At 37.6% G+C, this 25,988-nt stretch overlaps 1 protein-coding gene across 1 annotated transcript in view; it reads left to right on the plus strand.

Annotated features, from left to right (window-relative positions):
• The first annotated feature begins 10,237 nt into the window (after window positions 1-10,237).
• MAGED1 (MAGE family member D1) overlaps window positions 10,238-25,988 on the plus strand; it is an 83,093-nt gene continuing 67,342 nt past the window's right edge. The window contains exon 1 of the mRNA XM_068962080.1: window positions 10,238-10,253. The gene's annotated coding sequence lies outside the window, so the exon portion shown is untranslated. The remainder of the gene's footprint in view (window positions 10,254-25,988) is intronic.

Consider the following 25,988-nt stretch of genomic DNA (forward strand, 5'->3'; position numbering starts at 1 on the left):
TGTTGCATAACTGCCCTCTTTAGAGCCTCTAGCACAATGCTCTGGTACAGTGTTTAAAAAATGTGGACGTGTCTATCATTGCCTTATTGTTTATCTTAGGAAAAAAGCATGCAATCTTTAATTATTAAGTGTGATAATAGCTGTGCCTTTCTCACAGAAGACCTTTATAAGATTGAGGGAGTTCTGCCCAATTTCTAGTTTGGCTTTTTAAAAAAAAATCTTGAAGGAGGATTGGATTTTGTCAAATGCTGTTTCTGTGTCTATTCAAATAAGTCATGATTTTTGTCTTTTATTCTATTGATATGGTGACTTTTAAAAATAGATTTTATGATTTTGTACCAACTTTACATTTATAGGATATATTCTACTTGGTCATAATATGATCCCTTATATATGCTGGTAGGTTTGTTTTGGTAGTACATTTTTTTTGAGGATTTTTGTGTAAAAAACGTGTAGTTTTCTTTTCTTGTCATTCCTTTGTCTGCTTTTGTTAGTAGGAAAATATTGGCCTTGTAGAATTTGGGAAATATTTCTCTTTTTCTATTTTCTGTAATAGTTTGAAAAGAATTATTATTGATTCTAATTAATCATTTAAAAGTTTGGTAGAATTTATCAGTGAATCTGAACATGTATTTTTTCTTGTAGGAAGTTTTTTAAATTGCAAATTCAATCTCTATAGTTGTTATGGGTTTATTTTGATTCTCCACTTCTTATTTACTTTAGATAGTTTAATTCTTTCTAGGAATTTGTCCATTTCATCTAAGTATTATAATTTATTGGCAACAGTTACTCATAGCATTCTCTTATATACTTTCTTGTTTCTTTACTGTCAGAGTAACACCCACTATCTCATTCCTTACTTTAGTAATTTGAGTTTTCTGCCTTTTTTCTCTTGGTCCTTCTAGCTAAAGAGTTATGAATTTTATTGGTCTTTTCAGATAATTGATGTTTTTGTTCTCTTGATTTTCAATTTGTTGTTTTATGGCCTAGTGTAATTGTCTAACCTGGAGAATGTTCTGTGTGTACCAGTCAAGAATATCTATTCTGCCTTTTTAAGTGGAGTGTTCTGTAGATGTCTATTAAGTTTATGTTCTTTATAGTGTTCAAGTCTTCTAATTCCTTGTTGATCTTCTGCTTTATTGTTCTGAATATCCTGAAAGTAGAGTGTTAAGTTTCCAACTATTATTGTTGAATTCTCCATCAGTTCAGTTCAGTTGCTCAGTCACTTACGACTCTTTGTGACCCCATGGACTGCAGCATGCCAGGCTTCCCTGTCTTTCTCCATGAAAGAAAAGAAAGTGAAGTCACTCACTCGTGTCTGACTCTTTGTGACCCCATGGACAGTAGCCTATCATGTTCCTCCGTCCATGGGATTTTCCAGGCAAGAGTACTGTAGTGGGTTGCCATTTCCTTCTCCAGAGGATCTTCCCAATCCAGGGGTTGAACCTGGGTCTCCCGCATCATAGGCAGAGGCTTTACCATTTGAGCCACCAGGGAGGACGTCTTTCTCCATAACTCTCTTCAATTCTACAACTTTCTCCTTCTTTCATTTAATGCTCTGCATTGGGGTGTATATATATTTACAAATTTAATACCTTACAGAAATACTCTTTTATCATTTTAAATGTTTTTCTTTATGCATAGTAAACATTTTTGTTTTAAAGTCTATTTTTTTCTAATATTATTGTAGCCACTTCAGCTTTTATACTTAATAGTGAAAAGCTGTGTGCTTTCTCCCTAATTTCTGCAAAGAGGCTATTCTCACCACTTTTATTCAATATTGTATTGTAAGTCCTAAACAGTGCAATTATGCATGAAAAAGAAATAAAATTTACATTGATTGGAAAGAGGAATAAAAAGATTCCTTATTTTCAGAAAACATAATTGTCTAGAAAAAATTGCCAGGAATCTACAAAACCAAAACCCCTAGAAGTATCAAGTGAGTTTAACAAAAACTCAGGATATAGGTCAGCGCATAATAGTGACATTTAAAAAAAAAATTTGTACTAGCTCCAACATTTAAGTAAAATTGAAGAAATGATACAATTTATGATAACTCAAAAAGGAAAACTGTTAGGTGTGAATTTAACAACAACAACAAAATAAACAGAATCTGGATCTGCAGGTTGAAAGGAAGCTAAGAAGATATAAAGAAACGGAGATGATCTAGTGCTTATAGATTGGTAGAGTCCTATTAATAAGATAACAGTTATCCCAACTTATTCTATAGATTCAACATAACTTCAATCAAAATCACAACAGGATTATAGGTAGTTATAGAAAAGCTGATTCCATAATTTATAGGGAAAGTCAAAGCAATTAGAATCATCAAACCAATTTTGAAAAAGAAAAATATATTTGGAGGAATCACACTACTTGAGATTAAGATTTACTTTAAAACTACAGTTATTAGAGGGACTTACCAGGTGGCTCAGTGGTAAAGAATCTGCCCGCCAATGCAGAAGATGCAGGAAACTTGGGTTCGATCCCTTGGTTGGGAAGACGCCCTGGAGGAGGAAATGGCAACCCACTCCAGTATTCTTGCCTGGAAAATCCCATGGACAAAGGAGCCTGGCAGGCTACAGTGAATAGGGTTGAAAAGAGTTGGACACAACTGAGTGACTAAGCACACATACAGAGTTATCAGGACAGTATGATATTGGTGAAGGAGTAACACACAGATCAGTGAAAAATAATAGAGCATTCAGAAATAGACCAATACAAATACAATGAATTGATTTTTAAAGCAAAGATACAGATTCAATGGAGAAACAATTGTCCTTTTAACAAATGATATGCATACTAAAATCACTAAGAGATTCTACTACATATCTGTTAGAATAGCAAACGTAAAAGTAGTATAAACAATACCAAGTGCTGGCAAAGATGTAGAGCAATTATAACTCACACGTTGCTGGTGGCAACACAAAATATTATAGTCACTTTGGAAAACATTTTGGCAGTTTCTTATAAACATCTATATATCATAACCATTTATAAGCAATCCTATTCCTAGGCATTTCTTTTGAGAAATTAAAATTTATGTTCACCGAAAAGACTGATATGAATGTTATAGCTGCTTAATTCATCATCTTCAAAACTGGAAACTACCCAAATATTTTTCAATTGGTAAATAGGTAAACAATTTGCAATACATCCATATGATGAAATGCCCTTCATAAATAAAGACTAATGAATGGTTGATATATGTATCAACTTGAATGACTCTCAAAGGTGTTATCTGAAGTTAAAAAAAAAAAAAAGCCTTTCTCCAAAGGTTACATATTCTATACTTCCATTTAGATGATATTTAAAAAAAATAATAAACTAGATTGAAAGAGAACATTAGGAGTGGGAAGGCTGTGTGACTTAGGGTATCATAGGAAATTTTGGGAATTATGGGATTATTCTGTATCCTGACTGTGGTTTGGTTACATGATCTATGCTGTACATACCATAAAAAGTAATTTACTGTATGTAATTAAAAAAAAAACCTTTTTGTTTTGGAGTATAGCTGAATAACAAACAATGGTGTGATGGTTTCAGCAGAGCAATGAAGGGACTCAGTCTACTATATGTAATTTTTTAAAATGACAATTGTCTATGTACCAAGGTGAAATTAATGCCCATAAAATATAGTTAAATGAAAAAATAATGGTGCAAAATAATATGTATCACATGTGTTGTTTGGTAAAAATGTAAATATATATGTGTGTGTGTTTATTTGCATATGTATAACATATCTTTCAAAGAATAATTAAGAAATTCACTAGGTAGCTAAGGGCCAGGTGTAAGATGGAGAGTTGGACTTCCCTGGTGGTTCAGTGGTAAAGAAACAGCCTACTGATACAGGGGACATGAGTTAGATTCCTGATCCGGGAAGATGCCACATGCCACAGGGCAACAAAGCCCAATTGCCACAACGATGAGTCTGCATGACTAGAACCCACAAGCCACAACTACTGAGCCCATGTCCTCCATCTACTGAAACCCATGCTCCACGACAAGAGGAGCCACCACAATAAGAAGCCCACTGTGTACAACTAGAGAAAGCCCATGCACAGCAATGAAGACCTAGTGCAGTCAAATTTAAATAAATAAATAAATAGATGGAGAGTTTTTATCATATATCATTTTGTCTCTTTTATGGCAATTTAAAATTATTCTTTATATCTTTATTAAAATATATGATATATAGAAAATAATACATCTAATATATTTCCCATTCTAAACAATAGAATGGGGAAGACTAGAGATCTCAAGAAATTTAGAGATAGCAAGGGAACATTTCATGCAAAGATGGGCACAATAAAGGACAGAAACAGTATGGACCTAACAGAAGCAGAAGATATTAAGAAAAGGTGGCAAGAATACACAGAAGAACTATGCAAAAAAGACCTTAATGACCCAGATAACCATGATGGTATGATCACTCACCTACAGCCAGACATCCTGGAGTGTGAAGTCAAGTGGGCCTTAGGAAACATCACTATGAACAAAGCTAGTGGAGGTGATGGAATTCCGGATGAGCTATTTCAAATCCTCAAAGATGATGCTCTTAAAGTGTTGCATGCAATATGACAGCAAATTTGGAAACCTCAGCAGTGGCCACAGGATTGGAAAAGGTCAGTTTTCATTCCAATCCCAAAGAAAGGTAATGCCAAAAATGTTTCAAATTACCACACAGTTGCACTCATTTCACACACTAACAAAGTAATGCTCAAAATTCTCCAAGCTAGGCTTCACCAATATGTGAACCGAGAACTTCCAGATGTTCAAGCTGGATTTAGAAAAAGCAGAGTAACCAGAGATCAAATTGCCAACATCCATGGGATGAAAAAACAAGAGAATTCCAGAAAAACATCTACTTCTGTTTCATTGACTAGGCTAAAGCCTTTGACTGTGTGGATCACAACAAACTGTGGAAAATTCTTTAGGAGATGTAAATACCAGACCACCTTAGCTGCCTCCTGAGAAACCTGTATGCAGGTCAAGAAGAAACAGTTAGAACCAAACATGGAACAACAGACTGGTTCCAAATTGGGAAAGGAGTATGTCAAGGCTGTATATTGTCACTCTGCTTATTTAACTTTTATGCAGAGTACATCACACAAAATGCCAGGCTGGATGAAGCACAAGCTGGAATCAAGATTGCCAGGAGAAATATCAATAACCTCAGATACACAGATGACACCACTCTTATGGCAGAGAGTGAAGAGGAACTAAAGAGCCTCTTGGTGAAGGTGAAAGAGGAGAGTGAAAAAGCTAAGATCATGGCATCTGGTCCCATCACTTCATGGTAAATAGATGGGGAAACAGTGAGAGACTTTATTTTTGGGGGACTCCAAAATCACTGCAGATGGTGACTGCAGCCATGAAATTAAAAGACACTTGCTCCGTGGAAGAAAAGCTATGATAAATCTAGACAGAGTATTAAAAAGCAGAAACATTACTTTGCCCATAAAGGTCTGGATAGTCAAAGCTATGGCTTTTTCCGGTAGTCATTTATGGATGTGAGAGTTGGACCAAAGAAACCTGAGTGCCAAAGAATTGATGTTTCTGAGCTGTAGTGTTGATGAAGACTTTGAGAGCCCCTTGGACTGCAAGGAGATCAAACCAGTCTATCAATCCTAAATATTAATTGGAAGGACTGATGCTGAAACTCCAAAACTTCGGCCACCTGATGCAAAGAGCTGACTCATTAGAAAAGACCCCGATGCTGGGAAAGTTTGAAGGCAGGAGGAGAAGGGGACGACAGAGGACAAGATGGCTGGGTGGCATCACCCACTCAATGGACATGTGTTTGAGCAAGCTCTGGGAACGGTGAAGGACAGGGAAGCCTGGTATACTGCAGTCCATGGGGTCGCAAAGACTGAGCAACTGAACTAATTCCATTTTATTCCTCTACAAATTTAAGTGTATGCATTTTTCTTTATTGTATTTTTACTCTCACTGTGCTTCTGTTATTTTAGTGGTAACTTCTGAATATTTCTTAATTATTTAACTTAACAATGTCTGAACTTCAAAAATATATTAACTTCTCTACCAAACAATTTTATTCTGATCTCTATCTCTTCCTGAGTTGTATGATATTTTTGTTTAGAATCTTTGAATCACCATTTTTTCAACCCACCACTCAATATGATTATGTTTTTAATATACACCATGGTTTTTAAATTGACATCCATGTTTATCATTTTATTTACTCTTAATTCCTTTTAGCTTTTCAGACTGTCCTTCTGGTATCATTTTCCATATCCTGGAGTACAGTAGTTTTCTATCTTCTCTGTCCATCAGAAACACTTTAAGGAGCTTTAAAAATATACATAAATGCCTGACCTCACTCCTAAGCTTTAGATTAACATTAGCTGGGATGGGGATCAGCGATTGGCATTTAAAAAAGAAGAAAGATGGAAGCTCTCCTAGTTATTTTAATGGGCATCCTGAGTTGAGAACTACAGCTTTATAAAGTCCATACTTATGCTTGTCTTCCTCATAAAAATGTAAATTACAACAGTGAAAGGACTTTTACCCACTCTTTTATTTATGCTTTTATCTCTACTGCCCGGAACAGTGGCAATCACATGATAGTTGACCATCAAATGTTTGTTGAGTGAATGAAAGTACTAAGAATAGTATACATGGCAGAAGCAGAGAAGGGGAGCAGTTGTCTGGTTTTGTTTAAGGAGTGAAACAAAGCATCAGCAAGGTTTTGAGCTGACATTTGAAAGATGAATATGAGTTAGCAGAGTGTGAAAGCACAGAAATATGAGATCTTAGTGCACTTTCCAAATTATAAGCAGCTGCATGAGACCTGGATTCAGGGAGAAGCTGTGTGATGAGAGATGGAGTGAGAAAGAGACAGAGTTAGACTGTCAAGACTTTTGTATATCATGGCTGGCATTTGGGGGAGAAACATGGAAGGTCTGAGCTAAGTGATCCTGATAAATGAGAAGTGGATGAAGTCTGTAAATGTCCAGTGAGTTCTCCTATAATGGCAACCTTCTCCCTGTTCACTACATAATGTAACCCCGATAGTACATTCCTCTCTCACTTTATTGTTGTTCAGTGTCTGTCTCTTTTGTGACCCCCATGAACTGTAGCCTTCCAGGCTCCTCTGTCCATGGGATTTCCCAGGAAAAAATACTGGAGAAGGTTGTCATTTCCTTCTTCAGGGCATCTTCCCAACCCAGGAATCAAACCCTCATCTCCTGCATTGGCAAGCAGGGTTCTTTACCACTGAGCCACCAGGGAAGTCCCGCTATTCCACTTACTTGGTTTATTTCTACACAGTACTTGTCACATTTTAGCATATATTTCTAAAATATTTTATTATCTATGACACAAGAATGAAAGTTCTGTTAGAGCATAAATTTTAGTCACATTTCTATCCTCAGGGCCTGGTGCATATTAATTAAATTTTTTGAATGAAATAATCAAAATTTTGATTGCAGAGGGCACCAAGGAAAATGCTCAGGTTTCACTGCCTCTGGATTTATAATAATCCATTGTGTTTTTCTTTCCAGCTCAATTCCAATCACAATTAATTTTTAATATAAACCCCCTCATTTTCTGTATTTGGTCACTGATTACCACAATAGCCTCTAAACCAACCTCTCTGCCTCAAGGTTGCACTTGCTGCTGGTTAGTCGCTCAGTCATGTCCTACTCTTTGCAACCCATGTACTGCAGCATGCCAGGCTTCCTTATCCTTCACTATCTCCCAGAGTTTACTCAAACTCAGGTCCATTGAGTCAGTGATGCCATCCAATCATCTCTTCCTCTGTCGTCCCTATCTCCTCATGCCTTCAATTTTTCCCAGCATGAGGGTCTTTTCCAGTGAATCGGCTCTTTGCATCATGTGGCTGAATTATTGGAGCTTCAGCCTCAGCATCAGTCCTTCCAATGAATATTTAGGGTTGTCCCTTAGGATTGACTGGTTTGATCTCTTTGCTGTCCAAGGGACTGTCAAAAGTCTTCTCCAGGGGAGGGGGGTTCATGTTTGGGAACACATGTAAGAATTAAAGATTTTAAAATTTAAAAAAAAATAAAAAAAATAAAAACGTAAAAAAAAAAAAATAGTCTTCTCCAGTACCAAAGCTTGAAAGCATCAATTCTTCAGTGCTCAAACTTCTTTATGGTTCAACTCGCCCATCCATATATGACTACTGGAAAAACAAGACAGATGTTTTTGTCAGCAAAGTGATGTCTTTGCTTTTAACATGCTGTCTAGGTAAGTTATAGCTTTTCTTCCAAGGAGCAACTGTCTTAATTTCATGGCTGCAGTCACCATCTGCAGTGATTCTGGAGCCCAAGAAAATAAAGTCTGTCAGTGTTTCCATTTTTTCCCCTATCTATTTGCCATGAAGTTATGAGGCCAGATGCCATGATCTTAGGTTTTTGAATGTAAAGTTCTAAGCCAGCTTTTTCACGCTCCTCTTTCACCTTCATCAAGAGGCTTTTTAGTTCCTCTTCACTTTCTGCCATTAGGGTGGTGTCATCTGCCTATCTGAGGTTATTGATATTTCTTCAGGCAGTGTTGATTTGAGCTTGAGCTCAACCAGTCTTGCATTTCCCATGATGTACTCTGCATATAAATTAAATAAACAGGGTGACAATATACAGCCTTGATGTACTCCTTTGCAATTTTCAACAAGTTTGTACTAGCACAACCCATTTTCTATATTTTGATTTGAAACAGTACTACATTTTTTCTTATTTAAAATTGTCTTTGATTTTCTGTTTTCCTCATAATTAAGCTCAAACTCCATAACATGGCATGCAAGGTTCTTCCTTGTCTGCTCTCTTACATTCAGCCTTCATCTCTCATCACTGCTTCTTTCACACTATACTTCAAATCCACTATCTTTCTTCCTTTCCATTCATCCATTCCATCATGTATTCAACATTAAACAAGTCTTCACTGAGTACCCTCTAGTATATAAGGAGTATTTTAGATTTTAATTATTCACCAGTCGATGGAGTAGCCATAGTTTCAACACTGTCTTCTCTTCATCTATTATTATTGTCACATTATAATGCTACTAGTTCTTTATGTGTTCATTTCCCTCACTGATTGGAGGGTCTTGAAATCCAGGATTATGTCTTAATTTTCTTCATATGGACAATATCAGAAACAGAACCTTACACCAAGTGGTTGTTCAAAATCTGTTGGTTGAATGACAAAATATGAGTTAAATGCTGAAATGAACTATACAAATACTAGCAAAAGTAAAGACCTTGTGCTAGCCTTTGTCATTGCCCTGACCACATTTTGGTCACTTATTCATTCCACAAGCATCTATAATCACCTATTTTATGCTAGACTCTTATGTGTTTAAATGTTGCCTTGGCCCCTAGGCTGTGGGCTTCTAGTGCCATGTCTCTGGATCTAACGTACTATTTGGTACACTTGCAAACTGGCTGAAAATAATGACAAAAGAGAAGAACTGGGGTACAGATTTTGGCCCTAGAGGAGTTTTCTGGAGGTAACAGCAATAGGTAACTCAATATTGAACTTTTAACCAAAGTAAGGCTTATTTTTATTATTGAAACTTTTTGTCAATTATCATTGTCTTCATTTGGGTGGGAGGGGTATAAAAGTACACAAGAATGCTTTCTAAATGAGTTCACTTTCTTTTGCAAATTTTAAGTATGGAATGTTACTCTCTGGATACCATTCCAAGACGGAAATGATTCAGATTTAAGACTTTTTAAAGATCTTGAAATTTTTTTAAATTTAAATTTATTTATTTTAATTGGAGGCTAATTACTCTACATCTTGAAATTTTTATACTAGTAATTAAAATGAACTTATTTTTTAATTCCAGAAAGCAGTTAATCAGTATGATAAATATGTAGCTGTAGACATCTGAGAGTTAAGGAAGTAACAGTACTTGAACGTCTGAATCAGCAAGGCGAGGTGACAAATAGGATACATAGAGTTTGGCAGAGATGCTACAGTTCCTGGGATGACTAGGGCTAGTAGGATTTGTAAAAAGTTACTGATTCCTTCTTCCAGAGATTCTACGTCACTATCCAGGTGCGCATCTGGTGAGAGAGCCATTGAGATACAATATTTCAAAAGCTTGCTAGAAAGGCACAGGAAGTTGTCTGGAGTGAAGGCGGAGGTGGGGGCGGGGAGTGATGGGGGCGGGGGTGAGGGTGTGGCGTCCTGGGCAAAAGCTTCCGCCAAACAAAAGAAATTAGCACTTCCGGTCACGCCTTCATCTTGTCGCGGCGTTCTTCTCCAAGGTGAGTGTAAAGAAAGGGACTGATAATTTTCACAAGTGAGTCCCCAAACACTTCAGGAACGCTTTCCTCTTTGTTTCGCCACGAGGTGGAAAGAATTCATCTCCAGGGTACATTGAAGGATGTTTCTGACGCTTGTGGTTCTGATCTCTGTCTTCACTCTCTCACTCCTCAGGAGATGGCTGGCCGTCATCCCCTCCTTCTGACTCTTATGGTCCTTTTATCCCTGATTATTCTTCACTTCACCTCTTAATCTCGAATCCTCTTCCCGGTCTTTATGAACTTGGGTCATTCCCTGTACCATCGATTTCTTTCCTACCTCTTACTCCCACCTTCCACCCCGCCCTCTTCTTAGCTTCAGAACTTTTGCTACCCTCTTCCCCGACTCTGGCTTCCCTGATGGCTCAGACGGTAAAGTGTCTACCTGCAATGCGGAAGACCTAGGTTCGATCCCTGGGTCGGGACGATCCGCTGGAGAAGGAAATGGCAACCCACTCCAGTACTCTTGCCTGGAATATCCCATGGACGGAGGAGCCTGGTAAGCTACAGGCCATGGGGTCGCAAAGAGTCGGAAACGGCTGAGAGACTTCTCTTTCTTTCCCCTAGTCTGAGCCTACATTCTTCCCCTTTTTTCCCCTTTAGAGCCCGGTATTTTACTCCCCTGAAGACTTCTGATTCTCTTTGGTCCTGCTTCTGCGGAGGACAGTGAATTATTTATTAATACTTTATAAAATTAGGTGTGACTTCAATTTCAAGGGCAAGGCTGTTTTTGTTGTTTTTAAAAATCAGCAATGGAGCAGAAAATTTTTAGAGCTCTCAGAGACGTAGGAACTTGTTCAGATTATGTACTTGTATTTATTTATTACCCTAAACGAGATCCCATATCAGATATTGCACTGGTTTCAGCCTATGACATAAAAAAATGTTGGTATACAACTGAATCTCCAAATTTTGAGTGACAAACATAGTGAGTTTTGCTTATAACTTGGTGTCAGCTTTAGAAGATGGAAGCTTTCCCATCTTTAGAATTTCTCACAGGGCAGAAATGGTTGACAGATATGACATCCAATCACAAATTTATTAATTCATGTGAGTTGGGTTTATTATGTAAATCTTTTCCTGTTGTTCAGTAGCAACATTGAAGAGCAAGTTGACAGATTTTTCAGACAAAGATTTTTTTTAGGAGCTATGCATGTATTATCTATTTGGTGTAATATGAATTTTGTCTTTTTCATTTGTTGCAATGTGAATTTACGTTTTTGCACCATTTATTATGTCTAAACTGTCTTGCAAGACTGTTCATTAATTATCACAATTTATTATTTCAATTCCAAGAGAGAGAAAAGTAAATTTATAATGAGGGTGAGGGGTATTTCAGGTTATAAAGCGGAATTTAGCAGTCTCCTTAAACAAGCAACTTATTCCCTCTTCTGTAAGGTGTTAGACTTGCCAAAATAACGGATGATTAAGTATAGTTGAGAGACAATGAGTGAATATAAAATAAATATATAATAGGTTGTGATAGAGATGGTTGTACTATGTTAGATAGGAAAGGCAGAAAGGCCTCCTTGGTATTGTGACATTTGAGCAGAAATCTAAAGGAAAAGAGGGCACAGACTATACATATATGAGTGGGAAGCCAGGATATATTTATGACAGTGGCTTTGCATTTGTTGGTCATTTTGCTTCCAACATTCGCTCTTCTTCCCTCTGCCTGTGGTCACTAGCCAATGGCAACCCATTCCAGTATCCTTACCTGGAAAATCTCATGGACAGAAGAGCCTGGTGGGCTGCAGTCCATGGGGTCGCAAAGAGTCGGGCACGACTGGGTGACTAACACTTACTGCCTACTCGAATGATCTAATCTGTCCATGTAAGTTCCCCATATTGTCTTTCTCCTGGCTAGCTTGTTGCTACCATTTAGGTGAACTGTCAGTTACCAGCCCCTCTGGGAAGACACATCTGCCTCTATCCTGACCTCTTCCTCAGTGTGTTAATTTGTGGTGCATTGTATGCTATCCTACAGCATATTTGCTTTCCTCTCTCACTGCTCTTTTCACTGCGTGTTCATAATGTTGCCCATAAATGTTTGGTGTGGTAAATTGAAATGAATTTAGTGCCTGTCTTTATATACAACCTTTTTAATGTAGTTGGCTCCCTAATTAATGTTCAGAACCACTGTTTAAAGTCAGTATCATCATTGTCATTTTCCTGATGACAAAACCCAGACTCAGGTGGGTAGTAACTTGCTAAATGGTAGTGGAGTTAATGGAGTTAAAAGCTGTCAGATACTCAGTCCTGGCCTGATCGTCTCTTTCTCTCTCTCTGTCTCTGTTTATTAATGAGAAGTAGAAAATACTCAGAATATTTTATTAGACATAGTGTGGATATAAAAATTTCATTTTGTAAGCTTTCTTTCACAAGTCTAATTATATCAGGTACTTGATTTACTTCCTAGTTATAAATGTTAAGAGCTGAAAAGTGTGATGACTTTTTACTTGAAATTTTTTCCCATTTTCAAACTTTTTATTCTTTTTTTTCTTTTTAATTTTTAATTGGGGTATGAATACATAAGGGTATAGCTGAAAGCATTGTCACCACTGTGTAACCTACCACATGATCCAGCAATTCCACTCATGGTATATATCTGGAAAAAGTGAAAACACTAATTTGAAAAGGTGTGTGCACTCCAGTGTTCTTAGCAGCACTATTTACAATGGCCAGGATATGGAAACGACCCAAGTGTCCATCAGCAGATGAATGGATAAAGATATGGTGTATATGTACAATGGAATATTGTTGTTTAGTTGCTAAGTCATGTTCGACTCTTTTGCTACCCCCTGTACTGTAGCTCGCCAGGCTCCTCAGTCTGTGGGTATTCCCAGCAAGAATACTGGAGTAGGTTGCCATTTCTCAAGGGGATCTTCCTGACCCAGGGATCCAACTCGCATCTCCTACATTGGCAGGCAGATTCTTTACCACTGAGCTAGCAGCGAAGCCTCACAATTACTCAGCCTTAAAAAAGAATGAAATTCTGCCATTTGTAGCAGTGTTGTATGGACCTAGAGAATATTATGCTTAGTGAAACAGAGAAATACAGATACTTGATGGTATCACTTATATTTGGAATGTAAAAAATAATACAAATGAATATATATAGCAAAACAGAAACAGATTTGGTGATACAGAAAACAAACTAGTGGTTACCAGCAGGAAGAGGGGCAAATAGCAGGTATGGGATTAATAGATACAAACTGCTATGTGTAAAATAGATAAGCAATAAGGATATATTGTATAGCACATGGATTTATAGGTATTATATTGTAATAATTTTTAATGGAGTATAATCTGAGTCACCATGCTATACACCTGAAACTAATATAATATTGTAAATCAACTATAAATTCATGTTGGGCTTCCCTGGTGGCTCATTGTTAAAGAATCTGCCTGCCAGTGCAGGCAACGCAGGTTCGATGCTTGGTCCTGGAAGATCCCCTGGAGAAGGAAATGGCACCTTGCTTCAGTATTCTTGCCTGGAAAATCCCATGGATAGAGGAGATTGCAAAAGAGTGGGACACAACTTAATGACTACACAACAGCATACTCCATTAAAAAAAAAACAATTAAAAGTATCTGAAATCCCTTGAATATATTTCCCTACCAGTTACAATCTAAACCCCAAATTAACCACATCTTGGCTTCTATCACTGTATAATAATTTTCCCGTTTTAGGACTTTATAAAAATTTGGTATGTTTTTGTGTGTGTTTGACTTTGGCTTAAGATTTTGTTTTTGATACTGATCCAAGTTATCGAGTGTAGTAGTAATTCCTTCATTCTTATAGCTCTGTATTCCATTGTGTGAATATGCCACAACTGATAGGCATTTTGGTTGTTTACATCTTTGGTCTGCAAATAGTACTATAAGCATTCTAGAACATGTCTTTTGGTGATATATATACACAGATTTCTGTTGAACATATACCTAAGAGTAGAACTGATGAATTCATAGGTTATGGATAAGATTAGCTTTAGTAAGTATTGCCAACCAGTTTTCCAAAGCAGTTGTACTAAAAAAAAACTGCTAATAGAAAAACTTTTAAGAGTTCCAGTGCTCTAGAATATTGCCACCACTTACTGTGTTGTCTTTTTAAGGAAAAAATATGTAATCATTCTAGTGGTTATTAATGGTATCTTGTGGTTTTAGTTTGCATATCTCTGCTGATCAGTGTGCATCTTTTCCTGTTTGTTGGCCTGGATATCTTGTTTTCAAGGTACCTATTCAAGTCTTGTGACCACTTTTTCTCCTGGACCATCCTTTTCTTATTGTTCTGTAGAAGATCTTTCTTTAGTAAGGATATGAATACTTTGTTAGATCTGTTTATTGCAGATTTCAGTTGCTTCCACTTTCAGACTCTTAATGGTGTCTTTTGATGAACTGAATACAACCACATTTTGGAGATATTGCAGGTTTGCTTCTACCATTGCAGTAAAGTGAGTATCACAATAAACAAGTCATACAAATTTTTGGGTTTCAAGTGCGTTTAAAAGTTAATTTTGCACTATGCTGTAGTCAAGTAAGTGTGCAATGCATGCATGCTCATTCGTTAAGTCTTGTCCAACTCTTTGCGACCCCATGCACTGTAACCCGCCAGATTTCAGGCAAGACTACTGGAGTGGGTTGCCGTTTCGTCCTCCAGGGGATCTTCCCAACCCAAACCTGTGTCTCCTGCATTGGTCACCTGGGAAACTCCAAGTGTGCAATAGCACTGTCTAAAAAAGAATATACCTTAATTAAAAAATACTTTATTACTAAAAAGTCTTAACCATCATCACGCAGGGTTGCCACAGACCTTTAATTTGTAAAAAATGCAGTATTTGTGAAGCACTGTAAAACAAGATATGCTTGTATCTCAATTTTAATATTGTTGAGTTCATAATTTTTCCTCTATATGGGTAGTGCTTGTTTGTCCTGGTTAAGAAATCTTTGCCTTTCTCAAAGTCATAGAGATATTTTTCTATGTGATGTTATTGTTTAATCTCATTTATATTTCTAGTTCATTTGATACTGATTTTATTGTATGTTGCCAGTATGAGATATGGATAAAAGCCCATTGTTTTGTTGTTGTTGTTTTGAAACAGACATCCAGCAATTCAATACAATTTATTGAAAAGATCATCCTTTCCTTCTAGCATCATCATCTGTTTCATAAATCAGATGATTAGGTTATATATGTGGGTTTGTTTCTGGATTCATTTCATTTTGGTTTTTTTATTCTTGTATGAGTACCACTGTCATAATTAATGTAACTTTATAATGTATCTTATATATGGTCAGTAAGTCCTACAATTTTGCTCTTTTTCTTTAATAATGCTTTGGTTATTCTTGGCCTTTTGAATTCCATATACATTTTAAAAAATAGTTGATATATTTATTTTAATTGGAGGCTAATTGCTCTGCAATATTGTAGTGGTTTTTGCCATACATTGACATGAATCAGCCACAGGTGTACATGTGTCCCTCATCCCGAACCCCCTTCCACTCCTCTCCCCATCCCAGCCCTCTGGGTTGTCCCAGTGTACTCGCTTTGAGTGCCCTGCTTCATGCATCAAACTTGGACTGGTGATCTATTTCACACATGGTAATATACATGTTTCAATACTATTCTCTAAAATCATCCTACCCTCGCCTTCTCCCACCGAGTCCAAAAGTCTGTTCTTTATATCTGTGTCTCTTTTGCTGTCTCACATATAGGGTCATTGTTGCCATCTTTCTAAATTCCATATATATGCATTAATATACTATATTGGAGTTTTTCTTTCTGGCTTACCTCACTCTGTATAATAGGCTCCAGTTTCATCCACCGCATTACAACTGATTCAAATGCATTCTTTTTAATAGCTGAGTGATATTCTATTGTGTATATGTACCGCAGCTTTCTTATCCATTCATCTGCTGATGGACATCTAGGTTGCTTCCATGTCCTAGCTATAGTAAACAGTGTTGTCATGAACATTGGGGTACACGTGTCTCCTTCAGTTCTGATTTCCTCGGTGTGTATGCCGAACAGTGGGATTGCTAGGTCAAATGACAGTTCTATTTCCAGTTTTTTAAGGAATCTCCACACTGTTCTCCATAGTGGCTGTACTAGTCTGCATGCCCGCCAACAATGTAGGAGGGTTCCCTTTTCTCCACACTCTCTTCAGCATTTATTGTTTGTAGACTTTTTCATAGCAGCCATTCTGACCAGCATGAGATAGTACCTCATTGTGGTTTTGATTTGCATTTCTCTGATAATGAGTGAGGTTGAGCATCTTTTCATGTGTTTGCCATCGGTATGTCTTCTTTGGAGAAATGTCTGTTTAGTTCTTTGGCCCATTTTTTGATTGGGTCATTTATTTTTCTGGTATTGAGCTGCATGAGCTGCTTGTATATTTTTGAGATTAATTGTTTGTCAACTGCTTCGTTTGCTATTATTTTCTCCCATTCTGAAGGCTGTCTTTTCACCTTGCTTATAGTTTCCTTCATTGTGCGAAAGCTTTTAAGTTTAGTTAGGTCCCATTTGTTTATTTTTGCTTTTATTTCCATTACTTTAGGAGGTGGGTCATAGAGGATCCTTCTGTGATTTATGTTGGAGAGTGTTTTGCCTATGTTTTCCTCTAGGAGTTTTATAGTTTCTGGTCTTATGTTTAGATCTTTAATCCATTTTGAGTTTATTTTTGTATATGGTGTTAGAAAGTGTTCTAGTTTCATTCTTTTGCAGGTGGTTAACCAGTTTTCCCAGCACCACTTGTTAAAGAGATTGTGTTTTCTCCATTGTGTATTTTTGCCTCCTTTGTCAAAGATAAGGTGTCCATAGGTTTGTGGATTTGTCTCTGGGCTTTCTATTTTGTTCCATTGACCTATATTTATGTCTTTGTGCCAGTACCATATTGTCTTGATGACTGTAGCTTTGTAGTATAGTCTGAATTCAGGCAGGTTGATTCCTCCAGTTCCATTCTTCTTTCTCAAGATTGCTTTGGCTTTTTGAGGTTTTTTGTATTTCCATACAAATTGTGAAATTATTTGTTCTACTTCTGTGAAAAATACCATTGGTAGCTTGATAGGGATTGCATTGAATCTGTAGATTGCTTTGGGTAGTATACTCATTTTCACTCATATACATTTTTTAGAGGGCTTCCCATGTGGCACTAGTTGTAAGGAACCCACCTGCCAACGCAGAAGACTTATGAGATGTAGGTTTGATCCTTCAGGAACATCCAGTGGAGGAGGGCATGGCAACCCTCTTCAGTATTCATTCCTGGAGAATCCCATGGACAGAGGAGACTGGAGGGCTGCGGTCTCTAGGGTCACCAAGAGTTAGACACGCCAGAAGTGACTTGGCATGCACACATTTTAGAATTAGCTTGTCAGTTTTCACAAAAATCCTTCTTGGCATTCTGATTCAGATACCACTTTAATAGATCAATTTGATACTTTTCCCATAAATATCTCAGTGTTCATCTCCTAATATTAGGAGCATTTTGTAAATAATTTAATTGCCATTATCTTACTAAGAAAACTCAACAGTAATGCCCTAATATCATATACATACCTACTGCATTTGCAGATTTTTCTCAAACAAGTCTTTTATTTAAAACTGTTATCCAACCTAATGTGTTTTTATATTTCTTAAGATTTTATTGTTGTTTTTTATATTTTATTGAACTTGTTATATATTTAGTACTTTTCAAGTCATTACTTCTGTTGCTCAAACTGTCCGGTTTGGAAGTAGCCATATGAAACTCCTTCACATTGGCTTCTGTTTTTTTCTTTTTCTTTTATTCCTGAAATTTTCAAATAGTTTTAAAGAAGAAAGTAGTAAGCACACACACCACACATAACCATGTCCCAAGCTTCAACAATTAATACCATTTAACCAATTTCATTTGATTTTTTTCTCCTCACCCACTTTTCTCACTGGGGCATTTGAGAAAATGGCACTCAGCCATTGTGTCATTGCACAGATAAATAACTCATTATGGATCCCTAAGTCTTAAGTGTGTTAAATAGGGAACCACTAGGCCATTATACTTAATAAGATTAACAGTAATTCTTTATATCATTTAATACTCAGTTTATATTCAGATTTCCATGATTGTCTGAAAAATGTCTATTTATGGTAGCTTTGTTAAATCTATATCCAAAGAAAGACCATTTATTGCTACTGGCTGTTTTTCTCTTGAGTTTCTTTTTTCCTGTAAATCCTCTAAAGCCCCCATGCCCTGCCAATTTTAAAGACTGTTGATTTATTGGAGAAACTGTCTGATTGATTTATTGGAGAAACTGTCTGATTGACAAATGGATTTAGATGACTGCTTCTTTGATGTGGTTTTTATTGTTTTCTCCTTCCCATATTTCCTCTTCACTGGAATTTAGAGCTAGAGGCTTGATTAGCTTCAGTTTAATTACTTTTTAAAGGTAAGAATCATCTCAGGGAGTGTAATGCACTTTTTATTGCATTACCTCATGAGTGATTTTATCTTTTTAACTGATGGCTGGAGTTGATTTGTGTTTTCAGGTTAACTCAGCCTGATCCCTCCATTGTAGCGTTTCTTCCCAGCCTTTCTCCTGTAGATTTTTGGAGCCATTGGAGATAACTGTCTAAATTCAGTATTTCAATAGTGGCTGTAAAGTAGTGGTAGAATTCTACTAGTTATTCTGCATTTATTAGCAGGGATTATTTTATAAAGGAAAACTTTTCCTCGCCAGATACCTTTTTTTTGTTCTAATTTATGTTTCATAAAAAGAAACTCAGGATTTATGAACAGAAATAGACTCACAGACATAGAAAACAAACTGACGTTTACCAAATGGGATAGTAGGATTAGGGGAGCAAGAGATAAATTAGAAGTTTGAGATTTAAATATACCCTACTATTTATAAAACAGATAAACAGCAAGACCCTATTGTGTACTACAGGTAACTGTGCTCAATATCTCATAATAACCTATAATGGAAAAGAATGTGAAAAACTATATATACATACACATATGTGTATATAACTGAGTCACTTTACCATACACTTGAAAGTAACACAACATTATAAATTAACTATAGTTCAGTTAAAAACTTCACATTTAAAACAAAAGATAAATGCTTTTTTTTTCATATATCAGTTTCCAGAATTGATTTCCTAGAGACCTTCATTGTTTAATATCATTAAGAATTCATGGATTTTTATGTATTTAATGTATCTATTGTGATTGGTTTACAATGCTGTGTTAGTTTCAAGTCTACAGCAAAGTGATTCAGTTACAGACATATATTTATTCTGATTATTTTCCATTAGAGGTTATTATAAGATATTGAATATAGTACCTATGCTATACAGTAAATCCTTTTTACTTATCTATTTTATATGTATAGTAGTGTGTATCTATTAAATCCATCAGTTCAGTTCGGTTCAGTTGCTCATTCATGTCTGACTCTTTGTGACGCCATGAACTGCAGCACACCAGGCTTCCTGGTACATCATCAGCTCCTGGAGCCTGCTCAAACTCATGTCTGTTGAACTGGTGATGCTATCCAACCATCTCATCCTCTGTCGTCCCCTTCTTCTCCTGCCTTCAGTCTTTCCCAGCATCAGGGTCTTTTCCAGTGAGTCAGTTCTTCCCATCAGGTGAATAAAGTATTGAAGTTTCAGCTTCAGCATTGGTCCTTGCAACGAATATTCAGGACTGATTCCCTTTAGGATTGGTTGGATCTCCTTGCAGTCCAAGGGACTCTCAAGAGTCTTCTCCATCACTACAGTTTAAAAGCATCAATTTTCGGCACTCAGCCTTCTTTATGGTCCAACTCTCACATCCATACATGACTACTGGAAAACCATAGCTTTGACTAGATGGACCTTTCTCAGCAAGGAAATGTCTCTGCTTTTTAATATGCAGTCTAGGTTGGTCATAGCTTTTCTTCCAAGGAGCAAGCGTCTTTTAATTTCACGGCTTCAGTCATGGTCTGCAGAGATTTTGGAGACCAAGAAAATAAAGTCTGTCACTGTTTCCATTGTTTCCCCATAATTTGCCATGAAGTGATGGGACTTGATGCCATGATATTAGTTTTTTGAATGTTGAGTTTTAAGCCAGCTTTTTCACTTTCCTCTTTCACTTTAATCAAGATGCTCCTCAGTTCTTTGCTTTCTGCCATAAGGGTGGTGTCATTTGCATATCTGAGGTAATTGATATTTCTCCTAGCAATGTTAATTCCAGCTTGGGTATCATCCAGCCTGGCATATTGCATGATCTACTCTGCATATAAACTAAATAAGCAGAGTGACAATACATAGCCTTGATTTACTCCTTTCCAATTTGGAACCAATCTGTTGTTCCATGTCCAGTTTTAATTGTTGCTTCTTGACCTTCATACAGATTTGTCAGGAGGCAGGTCAGGTGGTCTGGTATTCCCATCTCTTTCAGAATTTTCCACAGTTTGTTGTGATCCACCCAGTCAAAGGCTTTGGCGTAGTCAATAAAGCAGAAGAAGATGTTTTTCTGGAACTCTCTTGCTTTTTCTATGATCCAACAGAAGTTGGCAATTTGATCTCTGGTTCCTCTGCCTTTTCTAAATCCGGCTTGAACATCTGGAAGTTCACAGTTCACATACTGTTGAAGCCTAGCTTGGAGAATTTTGAGCTTTACTTTGCTAGCATGTAAGATGAGTGCGATGCCAAAGAATGCTCAAACTACCACACAGTTGCACTCATCTCACATGCTAGTAAAGTAATGCTATTTGTAAGGCTTCCTCAGACAACCATTTTGTCTTTTTGCATTTCTTTTTCTTGAGGATGATTTTGCTCCCTGTCTCCTGTACAATGTCATGAACCTCTGTCCATGGTTATTCAGGCACTCTGTCTATGAGATCTAATCCCTTGAATCTAATTGTCACTTCCACTGTATAATCGTAATGGATTTGATGTAGGTCATACCTGAATGGTCTAGTGGTTTTCCCTACTTGTTTCAATTTAAGTCTGACTTTTCCAATAAGGAGTTCATGATCTGAGCCACAATCAGCACCAGGTCTTGTTTTTGCTGACTGTATAGATCTTCTCCATCTTCAGCTGCAAATAATATAATCAGTCTGATTTCAGTATTGGGGCTTCCCTGGTGGCTCAGAGGTTAAAGCGTCTGCCTGCAATGCAGGAGACCCTGGGTTCGATCCCTGGGTCGGGAAGATCCCCTGGAGAAGGAAATGGCAACCCACTCCAGTATTCTTGCCTGGAGAATCCCATGGACGGAGGAGCCTGGTGCACTACAGTCCACGGGGTAGCAAAGAGTCGGACACAAGTGAGCAACTTCACTTTCACTTTCAGTATTGACCATCTGGTGATGTCCATGTGTAGAGTTGAGTCTTGTGTTGTTCGGTGTGGGTGTTTGCTATGACTACTGCGTCAATTGGCAAAACTCTGTTAGCCTTTCAGTTCAGTTCAGTCACTCAGTTGTGTCTGACTCTTTGCAACCCCATGGACTGCAGCACACCAGGCCTCCCTGTCCATCACCAACTCCCGGAGCTTATTCAAACTCATGTCCATCAAGTTGGTGATGCCATCCAACCATCTCATCCTCTGTTGTCCCCTTCTCTTGTTCCCATCAATCTTTCCCAGCATCAGGGTCTTTTCCAGTGAGTCAGTTCTTCACCTCAGGTGGCCAGAATATTGTAGTTTTAGCTTCAGCATCAGTCCTTCCAATGAATACTTAGGACTGATTTCCTTTAGGATTGACTGGTTGGATCTCCTTGCAAGTCCAAGGGACTCTCAAGAGTATTCTCCAACACCTCAGCTCAAAAGCATCAATTCTTTGGTGCTCAGCTTTCTTTATAGTCCACCTCTCACATCCATACATGACTACTGGAAAAAAACATAGCTTTGACTAGACAGACCTTTCTTGGCAAAGTAATGTCTCTGCTTTTTAATATGCTGTCTAGGTTGGTCATAGCTTTTCTTCCAGGCAGCAAGTGTCTTTTAATTTCATTGCTGCAGTCTGCAGTGCAGTTTGCATCTGCAGTGATTTTCAAGCCCCCAAAACAAAGTCTCTCACTGTTTCCATTGTTTCCCCATCTATTTGCTGTGAAATGTTGAGACCAGATGCCATGAACTTATTTTTCTGAATGTTGAGTTTTAAGCCAACTTTTTCACTCTCCTCTTTCACTTTCATCAAGAGGCTGTTCAGTTCTTTGCTTTCTGCCATCAGGGTGGTTCTATCTGCAAATCTGTTAAGTCTTTGCCCTGCTTCATTTTGTACTCCAAGGCCAAACTTGCCTGTTAATCTAGGTATCTCTTGACTTCCTAGTTTTGCATTCCAGTCCCCTATGACAAAATGGGCATCTTTCTTTCAGTGTTAGTTCTAGAAGGTCTTGTAGCTCATCATAGAACCTTTCAACTTCAGCTTATTCAGCATTAGTGGTTGGGGCATAGACTTGCATTACTGTGGTATTGAATGTTTTCCCTTGGAAACCAACAGAGATCACTCTGTCATTTTTGACATTGTACCCAAATACTGCATTTTGGACTCCTTTGTTGAATATGAGGGCTAGTCCATTTCTTCTAAGGGATTCTTGCCCACAGTAGTAGATACAATGGTCTCCTGAATTAAATTCGCCCAGAGGGGGAATATGGGTTTATTGGGGATTATTCAAGATGGTGGAGTTGAAGGACGTGTGTTCATCTTCTCCCACGAGAACTCCAAAACTGCAACCCACTCTGAACAGCCATTGACAGGAAAATGTTGGATCCCACCAGAAAAGATACCCCACGTCCAAGGGCAAAGGAAAAACCCCAACAAGGCAGTAGGGAGGCAAAATCACGTTTAGAATCATACCCCACACCCGCCAGAGATGCTCAGAGGGATCAAACAAATTGTGCCATTTTAGAAATTAGAAGTAGTTTTCATTTGTTTCCTGTATCATTTGACAAGATTTCATTAGATCTTGACTTCATTGCTCTCTGATACATTTTAAGTTCATCATGTACACTGTCTGCCCCAGTGCTAGAATCAGTCATTTTGCAAGGAATCGTGTATTCTTTCAGTAAGGATTGGTACTTTGAAAACAAGATGTGAATGCTCAGGAGACTTTTTTTTGTCATGCTCCCTGACCTTTTGTTGTGCTCTTTTCCTCTCTATTTTGAATACATTTGAATGGCTTTATTTATGTAGACTTTCATTCATTCAGCAAAAATTCACTTACAATGATATATATGGTGTTATGTTTGGTATAGGAGATGTGAAGGTAAATCTGACTAGTTTCCTGTCCTTGATGAAGGTTCATTATAGTGGTAATATGAATAAACAGTCAGTGACTAAAGAGTATGATCAGTACTCTGGTGGGCATAGGCAAGTGGGATTGACAGTCTGTGGCAGCACAGAATGGGCATTTGAAAATGCCTTGGAAAGAGGAGATAATGCTTGATATTGGATGATTAGAAGAAGTATGAAGGTAGAAGAGCTGTGAAGGGTTTCAGTCAGAGGAAACTGAAAGAGGCAGAGGGATCTTGATGTATTCAAGGAAAGGTATGTATAGAGTTGGTCATAACTGAAACATGAGTTTTATGTAGGGGAGGAGAGACAAAATTGGAGACATAGATGGGGTCCAGGATGTTGAGAGCCCCAAAAGTCAGGTCAGAGAACTGAGATTTCACTCTGAAGGCTATGAAGGAGAAGTAATGAAATTGTCTTAAGCAGATGAGATATATAATCACCCCTGTGATGTACTGATGATGCACTGGCTGGGTGGGGAGGAATGGGGCAGTAGGAGAATAGTAAGGAGGAGAAACAGAAGAGAAAGAATGTCATGTTACAATGAACTTCAGGTATGTGTGTAGCATGTGGGAGAAGTTTGTGTGTGTGTGTGTGTGTGTGTGTGTGTGCATTACAATAGGTTATAACATATACTATAGATTGTATATATATACACACAATAGATTATATATATTACATATAGAACTATATGCAACAGGTATATATAAAGTGTTTAATATATAATGTATATACATACACACACACGACTGTCCTACACACCACACACACATATATAGAATAATATAGATAAAATAGATCTGTGCATACACACATGAATGTAGTGTTATGTGTTTATAATTCTGTATGTGCATGTATATCCAGGGACTGTCTCATTGCCATGGATCTAGACTTTAGAATATTTCAGTGGAGAAACATTTCCCATGAAAGGTGGAGGAGTGGGAAACCACAATAAAGATTCTCCTTGACCTAACATTAGTCATGCTCCTTTGAGCCCTTTTTTTGACTAAACTTTATCTTTGGGCATTGTCTTGGCCCTACTTAGCTCAGTTTTAGAAAGAATCCTGCCAAGTCAATTTAGCAAGAATCCCCCCACCCTTGCTTGATATTTTAGCACTCTGGTCTGCCTTCAGTGAGAATCCCAAGTCAGTTTAGCAAGGATCAACTTAGTCTTGACGTCTCCTTTTAGTAATTTTCTATAGCTCCATGCTGTAGATCCCCAACTGTCTTTAACTGTATTCATAGTTGAGTCCAGTATCTCCCCTGTATTGCAGTAGTCTTGACACCTATCACAGTAGTCTTTAATAAAGTCTTTCTTACATTTTAACAAGTGTCAGAATGATTTTTTATTTAACAGACCACACCAAAACTTTGGCTTATTATGCTTTTCCTCTTCAAAGTTCCACCAGTTGACACTGTGGCCCAATTGTGTATCCTTAAGTAATCTTGAGAATTCCTCTTCCTCCTCTCCTTGGGATTTAAGGGTATGGAGAGGGAGGGAGTGAGGTGATTTTTTTTTTCAGCTTCTTCTGGAGGTTAGTATGTCGCTTTAACAGTTATTTCTGGGAGAGTGAAATGATGATTGAAGATGCTTATCTCCTTTTATATGTTTCTCTGTGCCAGGCATTGTCGTATACTAAACGACGTGTATTGCACTTCTCTGTTAAAACTACTATCTTAAACTTTTAAAACTATATAATGTGAAATTCATCTACATGGATATATAAGATATATACTTGAGATGCTTCTGTTAGTTTAAGGATTTAGGGGAAGCCAGGGCAGTGAGTGTGTATGGATCTGTGTTGGTGAAGGCACAGAGGGCCAGTAGTGTAGCTGGCAAAGATGTTGTTGAAGTGAATGTAGACTATTGTCTATGGAAAGTAGAATAGATAACAAGTGGTATATGTATATTTTTAGGATGAGAAATTTGAGCATGTTTATATGTTCTGTAGTGGAGGAGCTAATAAAGTCAAAGAGGTCGTTGAAAATGGAGAGAAATGGGGTAACTGGAGAAACAGATGTGGAAAAGATATGGTATAGTGAATATGTGGAAGGACTGGCCATGAGCAAGAGAAGGGGCATCACTTCAAATATCAGAGTTAAAGAGGGTCAGAAAGGCTTGTTTGTGAGGTTGTGGAGAGGCAAGAGATTGAGAGTTTTTTCTTGCCCTGGTACATTCTCTGTGATAAGGTAGTAAGGGCTTTCTGGAGTGTGCGAGGGGATGAAAAGGGGCCAGAGGAAGGAGGAGTAAGGTTGCACCCTTCTCTGGGGAATGAGAGAAGATTGATGGGCAGTAACTAATAAATGCATATCTGAGCTGGAAATAAAGTGATTTTAGTCTTGTCCTTTTTTCCAGGCGTATTCAGCTGCCAAGAAGTGGGAGTAAGGAAGGCAAACATTAGATTTGATTTTAGACTTGTGAATGTGTGATGATGATTTTGGGTGGTGGGAG

This window comes from Capricornis sumatraensis, chromosome X (genome assembly GCF_032405125.1).
Source record: "Capricornis sumatraensis isolate serow.1 chromosome X, serow.2, whole genome shotgun sequence".
NCBI classification, from domain to species: Eukaryota; Metazoa; Chordata; class Mammalia; order Artiodactyla; family Bovidae; genus Capricornis; species Capricornis sumatraensis.